Source organism: Rhinatrema bivittatum, chromosome 3, assembly GCF_901001135.1.
Source record: "Rhinatrema bivittatum chromosome 3, aRhiBiv1.1, whole genome shotgun sequence".
Lineage (NCBI taxonomy): Eukaryota > Metazoa > Chordata > Amphibia > Gymnophiona > Rhinatrematidae > Rhinatrema > Rhinatrema bivittatum.
In genome coordinates this window covers 214,610,482-214,626,672 of record NC_042617.1, presented here as the reverse complement: position 1 = coordinate 214,626,672, position 16,191 = coordinate 214,610,482, and the positions used below count along the sequence as shown (strand labels likewise).

General features: G+C 46.8%; 1 protein-coding gene across 1 annotated transcript in view; it reads left to right on the top strand.

The window, feature by feature from the left end:
• Positions 1-16,191, top strand: part of GALNT2 (polypeptide N-acetylgalactosaminyltransferase 2) — a 463,548-nt gene that overhangs the window by 75,240 nt on the left and 372,117 nt on the right. The window lies entirely within an intron of this gene.

Genomic DNA, 16,191 nt, shown 5'->3' with positions numbered 1-16,191 from the left:
CGTCTCCAAGTGGACGACTATCCGTGGAGAGAGGAGCAGCCTTGAAGGATGCGCATGATAGGAGGATTGAGGCCATACTTAAGCAAGCATTTGACGCAGTAGCAATGACCTTGCAGATACCTTATTGTTGTTCCCTGGTGGCTCGCTCTTGTTTACTTCTCTCTCAGGAAGTTGATGAGTCTGGAGTGAATTCCAGGGCAGTTATGGAGCCAGCAGCCGCCTTTTTGCAGATGTAGGCTGCGATTTGGTCCGCACCTCAGCCAGAGGGGTGGCTTTGATAATAGCAGGCAGGCGCCAGTTATGACTGAGAAATTGGTTGGCCGATGCGACCTCCAAGGCTAACCTTACGAAATTGCCCTTTAGAGGCTCGCTCTTGTTTGGGAGTGAGTTGGAAAAACTGGCCAGTAAGTGGGGCAAATCCCCAGTTCCTCAGTTGCCGGAGAATAAGAAGCAGATGCCAAGCTCCTTTTTGACCCTACAGAAGAACGACCTTTTAGAGGACTCGACCTTTTGGTAGGTCTCAGTCCTTTCGTCCCAGACAGCCCAGATGGGGCATGGGCTCGGGTAGTGGAACCTCCCAAGCTTCCCAATAAAGGTTTGCCGACCCACCCCCGGGAACTGGAGATAGGGGGAACCCCTCTCTCTTTTATCAAAAGTTAGGTCACATCGGACCAGTGGATCCTGGAGGTAATATGAGAGGGATATGCACTGGAGTTTTGCAGTGTTAATGGTGTCTCCCTGCAATTCCCCACAGAAGAAGCAGGCAGTGGAGTGTACATTATCAAGGCTCTTCAGTCTGAGGGCTGTGGTTCCAGTGCCCCACATCTCAAGAAAATAAGGGTCGATATTCCATTTTCCTAGCATGTAGCAGATGGACTCAGGACCAATGGGTATAGTGTACTCCTGATAGCAGTTGGGAGACGGAGTCAGATTTCAATCTGACATCAGCCTACATATACCCATGCAGGAAGCTTAGCTCTTCAGTATTTCTCCGTCTCCTAAGCAGTTAGGGACACTACACACACTTACACAGTGTTAGAAAATCCAAACCAGCTCAATTCTCTCTTACGGTCTGGCCATTAAGAGGACTCCCCTGAAGAAGAGCGGATATTCTAAGGCAGTGATTGACAACTTGCTCCGTGCACGCAAGTTCTCCATGTCACTGACTTACATACGAATATGGAGAATATTCGAAGCCTGGTGTGAGACCGTGACATCCTTATGTGGGCAGTCAAAATCCCCATGATCCTGGAATTTCTGCAGGACGGTTTGAAGAAGGGGTTGTGTCTCAACTCCCTCAAGGTTCAGGTGGCCATGCTTGCCTGCTTTGGAGCCAAAGTGGACGGCATCAGTGTATCATCCCATCCAGATGTTTCCTGCTTCCTGAGAGGGGTTTCCCACTTCCTGAGAGGGGTCAAGCAAATCCAACCACCACTAAAATGGCCGATGCCCCTATGGAATCTCAATCTAGTACCAGACTTCCTAGCTGGAGCTTCCTTCAGACCTACACACACGGTCTGTCACTACGGCTCCTGACCTTGAAGACTGCATTCCTAGTGGCAAAATGTTCAGCCCGTCGCAACTCCGAGCTTCAAACACTATCCTGTTGGGAACCGTTCCTCAGATTCACACTGGGATCCATTCAGCTTCGCATTGTTCCCTCCTTTCTTCCGAAGGTGGTTTCTCACTTCCATCTAAACCAAACCATCTTATGCCTTCTTCGCCATCTTAATGTTGGCAGACTCCTAGTCCGATACCTGGAAAGAATGGAATCTGTACGAACGACGGACCACCTATTCGTCCTTCACAGCGGGAAGAAACAAGGGGAAGAGGCCTCGCGGGCAACCAGAAAGATTTTAATGATGCACAATCGACAAACCTTTTTCCATTGGAAAGAAATCAGTAGAACTAGGGGTAACACAATGAAACTCCAGGGAAGATGACTCAGAACCAACTTCAGGAAATATTTCTTCACGGAGAGGGTGGTGGATGCCTGGAATGTCCTTCCAGAGGAGATTGTGAAGATAAAAACATTGAAAGATTTCAAAGGGGCATGGGATAAACACTGGATCTCTAAAGGCTAGAAGAAGGAAATGAAGAAAAGAGTGCATGGGGGTAACTTGCTCGTGTGGCGGTTACCACCCTTAACCAATAAGCATACATACTGTTGATGCAAATCCATTATTGCTCTCTGCTTTTACGGCAGGGGGAAAAGGAGAATTAGATTCAGACAGCAACCAACAATGACATTGGATTTTACGGTCTGGGAAAACAAATAAGCATGGGGGTAAGAACATAAGAACATGCCATACTGGGTCAGGCCAAGTGACCATCAAGCCCAGCATCCTGTTTCCAACAGTGGACAATCCAGGCCATAACAACCTGGTAAGTACCGAAAAACTAAGTCTGTTCCATGTTACTGTTGTCTCTAATTTTAAACTGTTTAGAAGTAGCTTTTAAATCATAATAGGCCTTTCTACCTCTGACATTTGTCTCCAAATTCTTTTGGGCAAAGGCCAAAGTGTTTGCAAATGTTCCTGCAGATGAGTAACATTCATGTTCAGTAGTAGCACTAGCCAAATCTGCATCCTGTAAAGCAAATGCATAGGTAAGATCATTTCTCTCTCTGTCATCAGTTCAAATGGTGTGGCGTGGCTGTGATAGCCATTAACAGTAGGGGTAATTTGACGTCCCAGTCCTTACCTCATGTTGACACGCATTTCTTTAGAATGCTGACTATGGTTTTCTTAGTCCTCTCTGCCTGTTTTGACAGTTGTGGGTATGATATGATAATGTGGATTTTATTTTTCACACCCAAAATTTTCCACATAATGCTTAATTACCCATCCAGTAAAATATGGGCCTTGGTCCGAGTCTACTTTCATCAGCAGACCCCGATGGAACACATGATTAAAGAGTAGGTGGCTGTAGTCTCGGCCATTTTAGGGGCAGGAATGTATTCTACCCACTTGGTAAAAATGCATGTCACTGTGAGCATGTATTTGTTACCCCTAGAGGATCCGACCAACATCTAACTTTACCCAGTCAATTTGTATACCCTGGTTTTATAATGGTGCTCTTATGTATGGGTGAAGTAGGCTGAAAGCTGCAGCAGGCGAGACAACCCTTTGTGTATGATTTCACATTCTGGTACATGTGAGGCCAGTGTGCTACCTCTGTGTTCTGCACATGGCTCATCATGAACATGCTGGAGCATGATTTTCCTATAGGACTGCAGGACTACCCACTGTGTGATTCCATTCTTACATGTCTGTATCAATAAATCCTTTGCTATCTGAAATTTGATTTTTGGAAGCATAGAGTGAGTCATATCTCCTCATCTGCCTGACAATTTGCTTCGGTGATGCGATTTGCATCAGGAACTGAGAAGTGTCCATATGATGCGAGGAAGCCTCTTGGGGTTGTCTCTCTTGGATCCAAACAAGCAGGCAACCTAGGGCTTCACTGAAGTGGGCCCCTTATTAACACCAAGGTGGGAGATTACTTCATCACTGTAGGACCTATCATCCTTTATGGTATGCAAAATTCTCATGGTACAAAGTTATTTTCTACCTGGACCTAGGGCTGACAAAGGTGCCATCTGTGTTCTCAGTGTGAGACTCGCATTCGAAGACTCAGCAAAGCATACCAATACCACACTGGGGTGGAGCGTTTCACCATATAACACCAAAAATCCCACCATTGAGGCTAGGATGTGGCAGGAGGCTCAGTTGGTGCCGTTTTGGTGGTGTCAGCACAGTCAGCAGCTGGCATGGAGCATCTCTGAGCCAGCCACTACCAGAATGCTTCTGTAACTGTACAGATAGCCCTTGGAAATGAAGAGCCAATCTGGGTTTCTGAAGACAATGTCTTGCCTCCATTACCACTGCAGAGGGTCTCCCAAGTCATGTGGGCCCAGGTATTGGAGCTAGTTAAGAATTTCTTTTCCTGGAGACCAAAGAGGGAAATTGGAACCTTTTTGTCCAAGATAGAGGAAATGTTCCCACATAGTGGGGATGCCCAAATATCCACATCAATGTAGGCCTCTCCACTAGAGCTTCCAGGATTGGGAGTAAGTCCTGACCATAAGGTGGTGGTTTCTCCTCACAACTTAGAAGGGGGGTAAAACGGATTCTGTTCATTCAGAATTCTTACCAGACATTTCTCCCTCAGATCAGCAGATTTCTTTTCAGTCACCCTCATTCTTTCTGAGGTCCTGGTTTAGTGTTCCCCAATGATCGGGAGTGGAGGACTCTATGGGGGATTCCTTCAGATCCACCACTAAACCTGCCTCAGAATACATCTCATCCAGAGAATCTTTGCTACTTCGCTTTCTTGGATAAGCTGGCAAAGATGCTGTCCATCAGCGACAGGAAGGAAAAGAGGCCAAGAACTGATCTTTTCTGGTTTGTCCAATCTCCAGTGTATTCTGCTGCTATGCCAGTTCATAGTCTTCTTAAAGACCTCCAGATGAAGATGTAATAGACCCCAATATTGTGCCTCTGATAGCCCAGAAATTAGATTTAAAATAGAGGGTCTCCCAGGGTTTGCGGTTGTTCAACAACCATATCACTTGCTATTAGTGGAATTAGCAATGAAGCATGCTTAGCATGCTCATGAGCATTCCAACGTGCTTCTTGGGAAGGACCCAAAGACAGTGAATGCATTTTGTGGGGAAAAAGGTCTTTCAGGGCTCTATGCTGAGTGTCTGGGTTACAGCTCATCAGTTTTACATGGTATAGTACCTGCATAAAAGTTTCTGGCAAATTTGACAGGCAGACTTCCATCAAGCAGTGAAGGACATGGAGGAATATGAGAAACATCTCAACCATTCCTCTTACAAAGCTTTTGACATGGTGATGGGTCTTTCGCTGCTTCTTTAGAAACCTGATTGTTCATATGTGTCTTCAAGAGGACATGAATGATCATTTTGCAGATGTGCCCTGTACAGGAAACAATTTGTTTGGTGACAGACTTCAAGAGACTGTGGCTCTCATTAAAGAACATCAGATCCTATTGTAATCACTATCAACTGCGGGGCATCAAGCTCCTCTCGCTCTCTTTAGCAGCTGCCCACTTGAGTTCATCAGAGGGAAAGGTGTCAGCCAAAGGCTCAGCAGCATATTCAGCCTAAGCCTGGGGCTATTTTTTTTTTTTTTTGAATTCTCTGTTTATTAATTTTCAATAAGAGAACTTACAATGCATAATTCAATACATAAAGAAAAAACTCATGAATACGGTAGAATACAATTATCAAGGCAAAACTTCTTAACAAAAAAGGAAATGATTATATTTACCTTCATGAGACAAGTATAAGGAAATAGAAGTGTTATTTCTCATAAAACGAACGGTTACAAGGAAAAAACATACAACCTTAGAAATAGTTATGCATTAATGATCCATTAATTTTTACTATACCGGACATTATGCTGCTAGAAGATCCTTCAACCCTTCCGGATCCGTAAATGAATAATTATTGCCATTCAATTTAACAATGCATCTACACGGATATTTTAAATTAAAATATCCACCCTTTTCCAAAACTTTTCCTCTATATTGCAGGAAAGTTTTCCTTCGTGATTGAGTTATTCTTATTAAGTCTGGAAATATCCATACTTTGTCACCATAATAGGTTGTTAATCTATTCTGGAAGAAGGCTCTCATTATAAGATCTTTATCTGTTGAAAATGCCAATTGAACCAGCAAAGTCCCTCTAGATTTAACTATTATTTCATCTTGTGATTTTTGCAAAAGTTCTGATACATCTATTGAATCACCTACGAGTTCTTGTTCTTTATGTTCTTGACCCTGAGATTCCTTTCTTCTTCCTCCTCCTAAATAGAATGCCTTTATAATAACAGGGAGAGATTTCTCAGACATTTTTAATATCTGTACTAAATATGTCCTAAATAATTCAGTTGGCCTTATTTTCCTTATTATAGGAAAATTGTTGACTCTAATATTTAACGATCTCACTGTGTTTTCTAAAATTTCCAATCTCTTATTTACTTCTTCTCCTGATATTATCTGTTGGTTTTGAATTTTTTCTATTTGTAATACTCTTTTTTCCAATACATTAACTTCTTTTTTTCTGCTTTTCCAGTTCAGCAGTGTTAGATACAGAAGAGGTAGATGTCTGCATTACAACCTCGGTTAATTTATTGATTGATGTATCCAATTTCACCATGCAATTCCACAAGGTTTCTAAAGTAATGCAAGCTGGTTTTTTTAAAACTTTTTCTGTATCAATCACTACTTTAATATTCTCTTTCATTTCCCTTTCAATCTTATTATTTGTTATATTAAACTCCATAGGGGAACTTTGCAAAACATTCAATTGGGATCTTTCATACTTTTTTTGTACTTGATCTTGTAAACCCTGTAACTGCAAAAAACTATCCTCTAGTTCCGGTGAGTTTAATGTTTCCTCCTGCGCATCCCCTGTCTGTACTAGGGTTTTTATACCCTTTTTTCCAGGGGGAGATGGTGGTGCCGGAGCCCCCGGACTTAATGATACCTCTATGCCCTGAGGGGAGATACCCCGTTCCTGTATCTCACCTTCAACGGTCAGTCCACTTGGGGGAGTTTGAGGATCAAGCCACTCCAATACGGTTTTTTGCCGGACCTGAACATTTGCCATATCACTAGAAGGCCTTATCCTGGCCTTCCTTTTAGTGTGTGGCATAGGAAAAATATATATGCAACAGACTAAGGGTTCAAACTGTTATTGGACGATGCATAAACTTCACTTTTGATTAAAGAAAGAACACTTCATGAAGGTAGGAGGATAACAGCAATACTCTATACTTATCGATTTAACTTGGATAGTGTCCAACAAGTCCAACGAATCCGGCGAAGCCCGGCGAAGCCGCGCGCCCCTTTAGCGCGCGCGGCTTCAGCAGCGCGCCGGCTCTGCTGCGCGCCGCAGCGCGTTGCAATTTATTCAGAGGAGTCCAGGTCCCGCCTCCTCCCGGAAACAGGAAGCGGCCCTCGTCCGGTATCCACAGCGAGAATGGTAAAGTTCCGTTGGGGCAAGCTACCGCTTACCCCCGGGTTACGCTGTTTCTCTCTCAGGAAATAATGCTGCTTTCACCTCTCACCTTAGCGAGACTCGAAGCACGCTGCAATTTATTCAGAGGAGTCCAGGTCCCGCCTCCTCCCGGAAACAGGAAGCGGCCCTCGTCCGGTATCCACAGCGAGAATGGTAAAGTTCCGTTGGGGCAAGCTACCGCTTACCCCCGGGTTACGCTGTTTCTCTCTCAGGAAATAATGCTGCTTTCACCTCTCACCTTGGGGACTATTTTTTTAAGATTTTGAGACCTGCCACCTCCGGTGGAGGGGAAGGGTTTACTCCTTACTTCTGGAATGTCTCCATACCATCAAGGACTGGTAAGTGCTGAAATTTGTAGTGTATGGATACTGCTTAAGCTTTTCTTACTCTCCTCTGAATCCACTCTGCAAGTGGAAATAGAGTTGCTTCCACAACAGAAGGTGGTTGAATTTGTCGCTCCAGGAGTGTGGCCAGGGATTCTACTACAGGTATTTCCTGAACCCTCAAGACCTATACTGGATTTACTGAGGCTGAACAAGTTGTTGGTGTGGGAGAGGTTCAAGACAAACTCCTTTTAGACGATTCTCTCCTTCATTCAAACGAAGGTTTGTATATGTGGTCTGGATCTGAAAGGTGCATATATCCACATCTTTATTCACTCCGTCTTTGAAAGGTTCATCAGGTTTGTAGTGAAGGATGTGTACTACCAGTGCAATGTGCTCCCTTTTGGCCTTTCTGTGGTCAAGACGGTGTTTCACAAAGTGTTAGCACAGCTTCATCAGCAGGGAGTCTGTGATCCATTCCTAGATGATTGGCTGGAGACTGTTCCATCCTCGTCAAGAATTTAAATCCCTTGAGAAGACTATATGGCTCCTCCAAACTATAAGGTTCCTGGTCAGTTTTGCCAAGTCAAACCTGGTTCTGGCTCAAAGAATTAGGTTCATAGGAGACTGAATAGAGAAGCTCCAACAGAAGGTGTTTCTTCCCATCGAAAGAGCTGCATTTCTGTTGGACTTGGCAAAATCTTTGTCAACAGGACCAAGTGGAGATAAGGTTGGTCCAGCAGCAGTGCATGTTGTGCTCTGACTCGCCTGTACATGCAAGCTCTTCATTGGTGCCTTCAGAGTCAACGGGATCAGCTCTAGCAACCTTTGTCTCACCAAATCTGTGATTTAATGAGAGCATCCTTCCAGTTGTGGATGAATACTGAAGTTCTAAAGGTGGACCTGACATAGCGTGTTCCACTGTCTCAAGTGACTGTCTATCAATGCTTCTACCAAGGAATGGGTGAGCATGCCAGAGAGACGTTGACCCAAGGATCATGGTTCCCACTGGAGGGTCTTCTATAAATCAGCCACCTGGAGCTGGGAGTCAACTACTGTGCTGTAAAGGCTTTCTCTCACCTTTTTTTGGAAAAGAGAATCTTGATTTAGATGGATAACCAAGTGGCCGTTCTACTTAAAAAAGGGTGGTATGGAGGAGGAAGTGACGTCACTTCCCATGCCGGCTGCCTCTTAACGGAGCTCCCGTTCCCCGGAGCGATTTAGCACCTTTTCGCCGCGATTACCCACGCGAACCTGAGCATCTCACCCCGATTCTGGCAGCGGAAGTTAGCGGGCACATGACCGGGAAAAAATAATAAAGGGGGAGAAACGCCGGCCCTGCAGGATTCTAAAATGGCGGCTGCACGTGATTCGGCGGGCTCCGGGGGTGAGGAAGGCCCATCGGACACCCTGGACTCAGCGCTGCCATCTCGCTCTGAAATGCGCTCATGGTTCATGGAAATAAGGCAGGACATAAAGTCTTTTAAAAAGGAGATTGCTGTCACCCTACAAGAGATGAGAGAGGACCATGCTGACCTTTGCCGCAGGCTGGATGAGGCGGACTCTCGGTTGGATGATCATGAGGAGCGTTGGACTCACCAGCATAAAGCTGTGGCCGCCCTCCAATCCTCACAGGGGGAGCTCGAAGATAAACTGGAAGACCTGGAAAACAGGTCCCGGAGGTGCAACCTGCGCTTCAAGGGCATCCCTGACACAGCTGAATACTCCGACTGTACTCTGGTAATACAGCAAATTTGTACTTTGATCCTTGGAGACAATGGAGATGATGGCGACGCCGGAGGCTCTTCTCCTCCAGACCCCCGGATTGACCGGGCTCATCGGACCTTGGGGCCCCGGAGTGGCAACCGGCCACGGGATATCGTCATTTGTTTTCACTCATCTACCTTATAAATGGCCTGTGACCGACGGCCCGCAAATGCGCAGTAGAGACCAGCTCTACCGCGCATGTGCGGGCGAGCACGTCGCTCTGAGGCAGCTTCAGAAAGAAAAAAAAATGGCGGCGTCCAGTGGCAGCAGCGGGCGGCGGCGGCGGTACCGGTAGCGAGCGGCGGCGGTACCGGCAGCGGACGGCGGTAGCGGCGACGGCGGTAGCGGGCGGTAGCGAGGGAGGGAGAAGAGAGAGAGAGGGAGGGACGGACTGAGTGGGAGGGAGGGACGGAGAGAGAGAGGGGGATGGAGTGACTGAGTGAGAGGGAGGGACTGAGTGGGAGGGAGGGAGTGAGTGAGGGGGAGGGACTGAGTGGAGAGGGAGGGTAAGGGATTGAGTGAGGGGGGAAGGGACTGAGTGAGAGGAGAGGGAGTGGGGACTGAGTGAGACGGGAGAGGGGGGGAACTGGAGGGAGGGGAGTGGGGACTGGGCAGAGTAGAAGGGAGGGGAGTGGGACTGAGGGAGAGTTGGAGTGGGACTGAGTGAAGGGAGGGGGTGAGGGAGTTGACTGAGTGGGAGGGAGGGATTGAGGGAGGGAGTGGGACTTGAGGGAGAGAGAGGGAGTGAGGGAGTGGGACTGAGGGAGAGGACGGAGGGAGTGGGGACTGAGTGGTGAGAGGGAGGGAGAGAGGGGGGAAGGGAGTGGAGTGAGACTGAGTGGGAGGAGGGGAACTGAGTGATAGGGAGAGGGAGGGTGGGGAGGAGTGGGTGAGGGAGGGGGTGGTGAAGAGTGAGGGGAGAGAGAAAGAGGGGGAGGTGAGAGACAGAGGGATGTAGCCCGTTTTAACGGGCTTAACGGCTTGTTTACCTATAAAGAACAAATTGCTACTGCAGCTAGGAAGCACCCTATCTGGTCCTGGAATGATCATGAAATTTCTGTCTACGCAGACCTGGCCTCCAGCACCTTACGGAAGCGATTTGAGTTTCGGCCCATCACCTCAGCTTTATCAGCAGCGTCCATTCGTTACCGGTGGCTATTCCCTTTCAGCTTATCATTCCAGGTGGAAGGTCGGTCCTTTAAAGTACGCACTCTGGATGCTGCAGCACAGGCTTTGAAAGAGGCAGGCCTGACGGTGGACCTTTCCGGCTTACAAACTGCTGCTGCCACGATCTCCAAGCCTGCCGCCCCTCGTTGGCAAAGGGTTGCTAAGGGAGGCCGTCGGCTGCGCAGAAACATCAGTGGAGAACTGCATTCAGACACACTTACCTGACTCCCTGGCTTGTGCTGTTCTCAGTGATGATTTAATTTTTCTGCAATCTGGCAGGGACATGTGGGAGTACTTTCGCTCCTCGGGTTCACTGGTTATCTTGTTCCGTGGGTAATCTCTGTTTATGCTACGTTAGCTATTGTCTATAACTTTCTTTTTCAGGCTCTGGGGAGGGGAGGATCCATCGCCCGGCATGGAGATTTATTTATTTATTTATTTATTTATTTAACAGCTTTTAATATACCGGTGTTCGTGCGGGCACATCGTGCCGGTTTACAATAAACTTGAAAAGGATGAAAGTTACAAAAAACAGGGGGTGGGTAATGGAGCAGGAGTGAAAAAGGGGGGGGGGGAGAGAGGGAAGAAGGTAAAGGAGGAAGGATAGCAGCTGAGAAAGTAGAGGAACGTAACAGTATTTACACTATATATAGAGGCTTATTTACAAGGTTATGAGAGGTTATAAAGATAGCTTAAATAGCATTTAACATAGGTTGTGCATTTAACTTATCATTTAAAAGGGGGCTGTACATTCTAACTTGAGTTACATTGGAGAGTAGAGCCTGGGGAGCGGAGGCGTAGGTAGGGTGGGGGGGGAGTAGGGGTGGGGAGGGTGGGGAGGGGGAGGGGGAGGGGGAGGGTTGCAGGGGTGTGGCTAGGGTTGCAGGGGTGTGGCTAGGGGGGTTTCGGGGGGGGGGGGGTGGATTACGGGGGGCTGGATGTCGGGGTAGGCCTGTCTGAAGATTTCCTCCCATTCTTTCCAGGAACGAGTTTTTCCTTCCTGGGTGGCTTCGGGGGTGGTGGGGGAGGGGGGAGGGGTGTTTTGCCTCAAATTTAAGTGTCTTGCTACCAGGTTCGGTGGGGGGGTGGATCTTCTTGGGGGCGCACTCACTGTTTTGCAGGGGTTAGGTATATGCTTTGGTGGGTGGCTGGTTACACTATCCATGTCTACAGTAACCTTTGCCTCACTTAATGTGAAAGGTTTAAATTCGGGGCGCAAGCGTTGGCTTTTGTTCCAGGAATTGGGGAGGTTATCCGCTGATGTGATCTTCCTGCAAGAAACTCACCTTAGACAGCGCTATGAGGGTCTTTTACGCTCTACTGCTTTCCCTAACCAATATTGGGCTGCGGCACCGTCCACTTCAAAATATGCTGGGGTGGGAATCCTAATTCGTAGCACGGTACCTTTTGAGCTTCGAGGCGCACATCCCGATCCACAAGGTCGCTATCTCCTGCTCAATGTGCTCCTAGGAGGGGAAGCGTTTGCCCTTTGCTCCATCTATGGCCCTACCTCTCACAAAGCAGAGTTTTATGACACGCTCTATACAGTCTTGGAAGATAATGCGGAGGGCAGTTTCATATTGGGGGGTGATTTCAATTTAACACTAAACCCGCATGTAGACAATTCCACTGGGACTAGCTCCGATTCCGCCCGGTCTCGGAAGGCTCTTAAACACATTCTCACCCTGATTGCGGGGGTGGATGTCTGGCGTTCCCGCTTTCCCACTTCTCGTTGTTATTCTTATTATTCCAACCCACATGACACCTACTCTCGTATTGATATGTTTCTGATGGATAAAGCGAGAATCACGGCTGTGCGGGAGGTGGACATTGATCCTATTGTGTGGTCTGACCATGCCCCGGTCTGGTTCAGGTTGCGTTTGCAGCAACACGATCCCGGCCATAAATATTGGCGTCTTAATGACTCTCTTTTAGAAGATAGCGTCTTTCATAAACAATTGGTGTCCGAGATACAGGAGTACACCCGTCTCAATGATGTAGGTGATGTTACCCCGGGAACATTATGGGAATGTCTGAAATGTGTTCTTCGGGGTTCCCTAATAGCTCGAGCAACTTATGTTAAAAAGTGGAGGGAGGGGGAGCGCCAGACACTGCTGACCACCTTGCGGAAGCTAGAACGAACGCATATGCGTGGTACGGCTTCATCTACCTTGAAAGGGTCTATTCAGGAGCTCAAAGATAGAATAATGTCCCTGGATTCAGCCAAAATCGCTCATCAGTTAGAACTTGCCAAACAAAAATTTTTTGAAGGCGGCAATAAAGCCGGTCGATACCTTGCCCAAACGCTCAAACGGAAACAATCCCAAGCCTTTATTTCTAAAATTAAAACTCATACGGGGCAGATACTTACCGATGATTCCTCCATAAGGCAGCGCTTCCAACAGTTTTACTCTCACTTATATAGTTGTGATCCTACTATACGGGAGGGTGCCATTGCAGCCTATCTTGCCCAAACTCCACTTCCTACCTTAACGTCTGCCCAACGGCAATTTCTGGATAAGGATATCACCGCCTTCGAGCTGGAGGAGGCTATCCACTCTCTTAAGCTGGGAAAGTCTCCAGGGCTCGATGGCTATACCCCGAGGTTTTATAAGAAATTTGCCACGTCACTATCCCCCCTCCTACTTAGGTTCTTTAATTCTCTACAGGCCGGGGCTCCTTTATCCGCTTTAGCTAATACAGCAGGGATCACGTTATTGGCGAAGCCCGGGCGGGACCCCACAGTTTGTGGATCGTACAGACCGATCTCCCTTTTAAATGTCGATGTTAAGTTACTAGCCAAAATTTTAGCTAATCGCCTAAATTGTTTTATTGCTCAATTGGTACATGTTGATCAGGCGGGGTTTATCCCCGGTAGAACCACTGCGGACAATGTCCATAGAATTTTAGATGCTATCTGGGCAGCACAGAAACAACACATCCCAGCTTTAGCCTTATCCATCGACGCCGAGAAGGCGTTCGATATGGTGCATTGGCCTTTCCTTTTTCAAACGATGGAGGGCATGGGATTTGGTGCTTTCTTTCTGACCTGGCTTCGCCAACTTTATGATTCTCCTAGAGGTTGTCTAAAGGTTAATGGGGGCTATTCTGCGTCTTTCCCTGTCCGAAGGGGTACTAGGCAAGGGTGTCCCTTATCCCCATTACTCTTTGCACTTTTTCTTGAACCCTTTGCCATTAATATCCGCCGCAACCCCAGTATCACTGGTATCGAGTTGGGTGTTACCTCTATTAAGATATCCCTTTATGCTGACGACATCTTATTAACCCTAACTGACCCGGAAACTTCCTTGGAGGGGCTTATGGGCGAAATGGATTTTTTCAGTGGCGCCTCAGGCTTTAAGGTTAACTGGGACAAGTCTGAGATTCTTAATCTCAATCTCTCACCCAGGTCGGTCCGTCATTTACAGCACTTGTTTCCCTTTAAATGGGCTACCTCCCAAATCAAATACTTGGGGATTCAGTTGAGCACCACTCAGGACCTACTGGTCCTTAACTGCGCAACCTTATGGAAAAGACTAGATAAGGATATGGAAGAATGGAGCAGATATCACATCTCCTGGCTGGGCAGAATGGCGGTTTTCAAAATGCATGTGCTGCCGAAACTTCTCTATTTATTTCAAACCCTCCCAGTTCTGGTCACCCCCTCCTTGCTTTGACAGTGGCAAAAGAGCTGCATGACCTTTATTTGGGCGGGCAGAAGACCGAGGGTTGCCAGGGAGGTGCTTATGCGCTCCAAATTGAGTGGAGGGCTTGGAGTGCCGGATCTTTCCCGCTATTTTCGGGCAGCTCAGTTTAAAAAGTTAGTGGATTTGCACATGACTAGACGCCCCAAATCGTGGGTCCTATTTGCTCAAGCATTGTTAGGGTCTATCCCTATCCAAAGCCTTATCTGGCAGCCTAAGTCTACTTGGTTAATTGACACGGCTGTGGTGCTTCCCCCCACTACTCACATGTTACTGCAACTGTGGCACAAGTATCGCACCACTCTGGTGGGTAACAGGGAGTACCACTCCTGTACTAATTTATACGTTAACAAGGCTTTCCGCCCTGGCTTTGAGAGTTCCGTTTTTCTCACTTGGCGGAGCCGGGGTATTCATCATTGGGGGCATATTTGGGGTTCCAATTCTATACGTCCTTTCCCTGATTTACAGCAGGCTTATTCCCTACCTGATTCCGCTATATATCCATATTTTCAATTGACCCATTTTGCGAAGACTCAGATGCTGGCGGTGCATCTTAACGCTGAGCAATCTGCCTTTGAAAAGCTATGTGAGAAGGCGAATACTTGCTCACGGGCTATGTCCCAGATCTACCAAATGTTGTTACCCCAGTCCATGCCTAACTACAAGTTTCAACTATTGTGGGAACGGGACTTGCAGGTATCCTGGACCCCGCAGATTTGGAAGACTCTCTTTCAAACCATGGGTAAAGGCTACATAGCTGCCTCGCTCATTGAGAACTCTTATAAAGTCCTATATCGGTGGTATATGACTCCTGTAAAATTACATAAGTTTACGCCTATGTACCCAGATCATTGTTGGCGGCTATGTTCGATTGTGGGTAGTTATTATCATATGTGGTGGGACTGTCCTAAATTGCAGCCGCTTTGGTGTGCAATCTTCCACTGGCTGTGTGATTTTGTGCCGGAGATACCAACACCCACGGCTGCGCAGGCGTTATTGGGTTCTAAAATCCCAGGGCTTTCTGCGGACCAAAATAAACTGGCTCACTTTGTTTTCACTGCTTGTCGTTGTGAAATTGCTCGTCTGTGGAGATCCCCCACAGTTCCCACAAAAGCAGCCGTACAACATAGGGTGCATAACATTTTTTTATTATCAAAAATCACAGCATTTAAGCACAAACAGACTTCACGATTTGACATGCTATGGCGCCCCTACCAACGGTGGCACTCGTCCATGACCTCTGACTTTCCGGGATCGCAGTGACCCCGTTTGCTTAGACATATTTGTCTGCCCCTTTGTGATGTGATTCTCCCTACCTTTCCTAAATTACACACTATTGAGGCTCAGGGGGGCGGGGGGGGGGATTGGTATGTTAAACTACAGCCTTGATGTTGGTTCAGGTTTTCTACCTTTGCTATGCAGACTACTGATTTGTGTCTCTGTCGCAGTTTCCAATGTATGACAGCTTATACTTGTTTATATGGCACTATTGGACTGAGTTTTGCTGTTTTGTTGCTATTCTCTATGGTTTGTTAAACCTGTTCTTTCGAGTTAATAAAATTTTTTACAAATTAAAAAAAAAAAGATTACAGAATGTGTTAAGACAGCAGTAAGGGAGGGGGGATTGATTTGGTATCACAAAATGCTTTTCTACTCTGTATACTGGTACCAATGAGTAAAACAGACCCACAAACTTGGGTATGTGATATCCTAAAAAAAAAAAAAAAAAAAGGGTGGTATGGGCTGTTATCCCCTCTGCCAGAAGATTCCCTTAATCTGGTAATGGGCAGATAATCACAATGCTAATACCCTGGCAACCTTCCTTCCAGAAATCCAGAACTTAATTGATGAACCACCTCAAAAGAGTGTTGTAACTGCACAAGTGGTCCCTGGCTCAAGAGATCATAAACAACTTGTTCATTCGTCGGGGAAAGTCGGTGATTGACTTGGTCATCTCAGGAGACTAAAGACAGTGGAACTTAAGAACTGCTATACTGGGCCAGATCAAGGATCCATCAGTCCTACCATCCTATTTCCATCCATAACCAATCCAGGTCACAAGTACTTAGCAGGGTCCTAAATATTAGATAGAGTTCAAGTTGCTTACACCCAGGGATGAGCAAAGGCTATCCATAAGTCTGTTTGTCAGGGGCATTGAGAAATGAACCTGCAGTCCTGG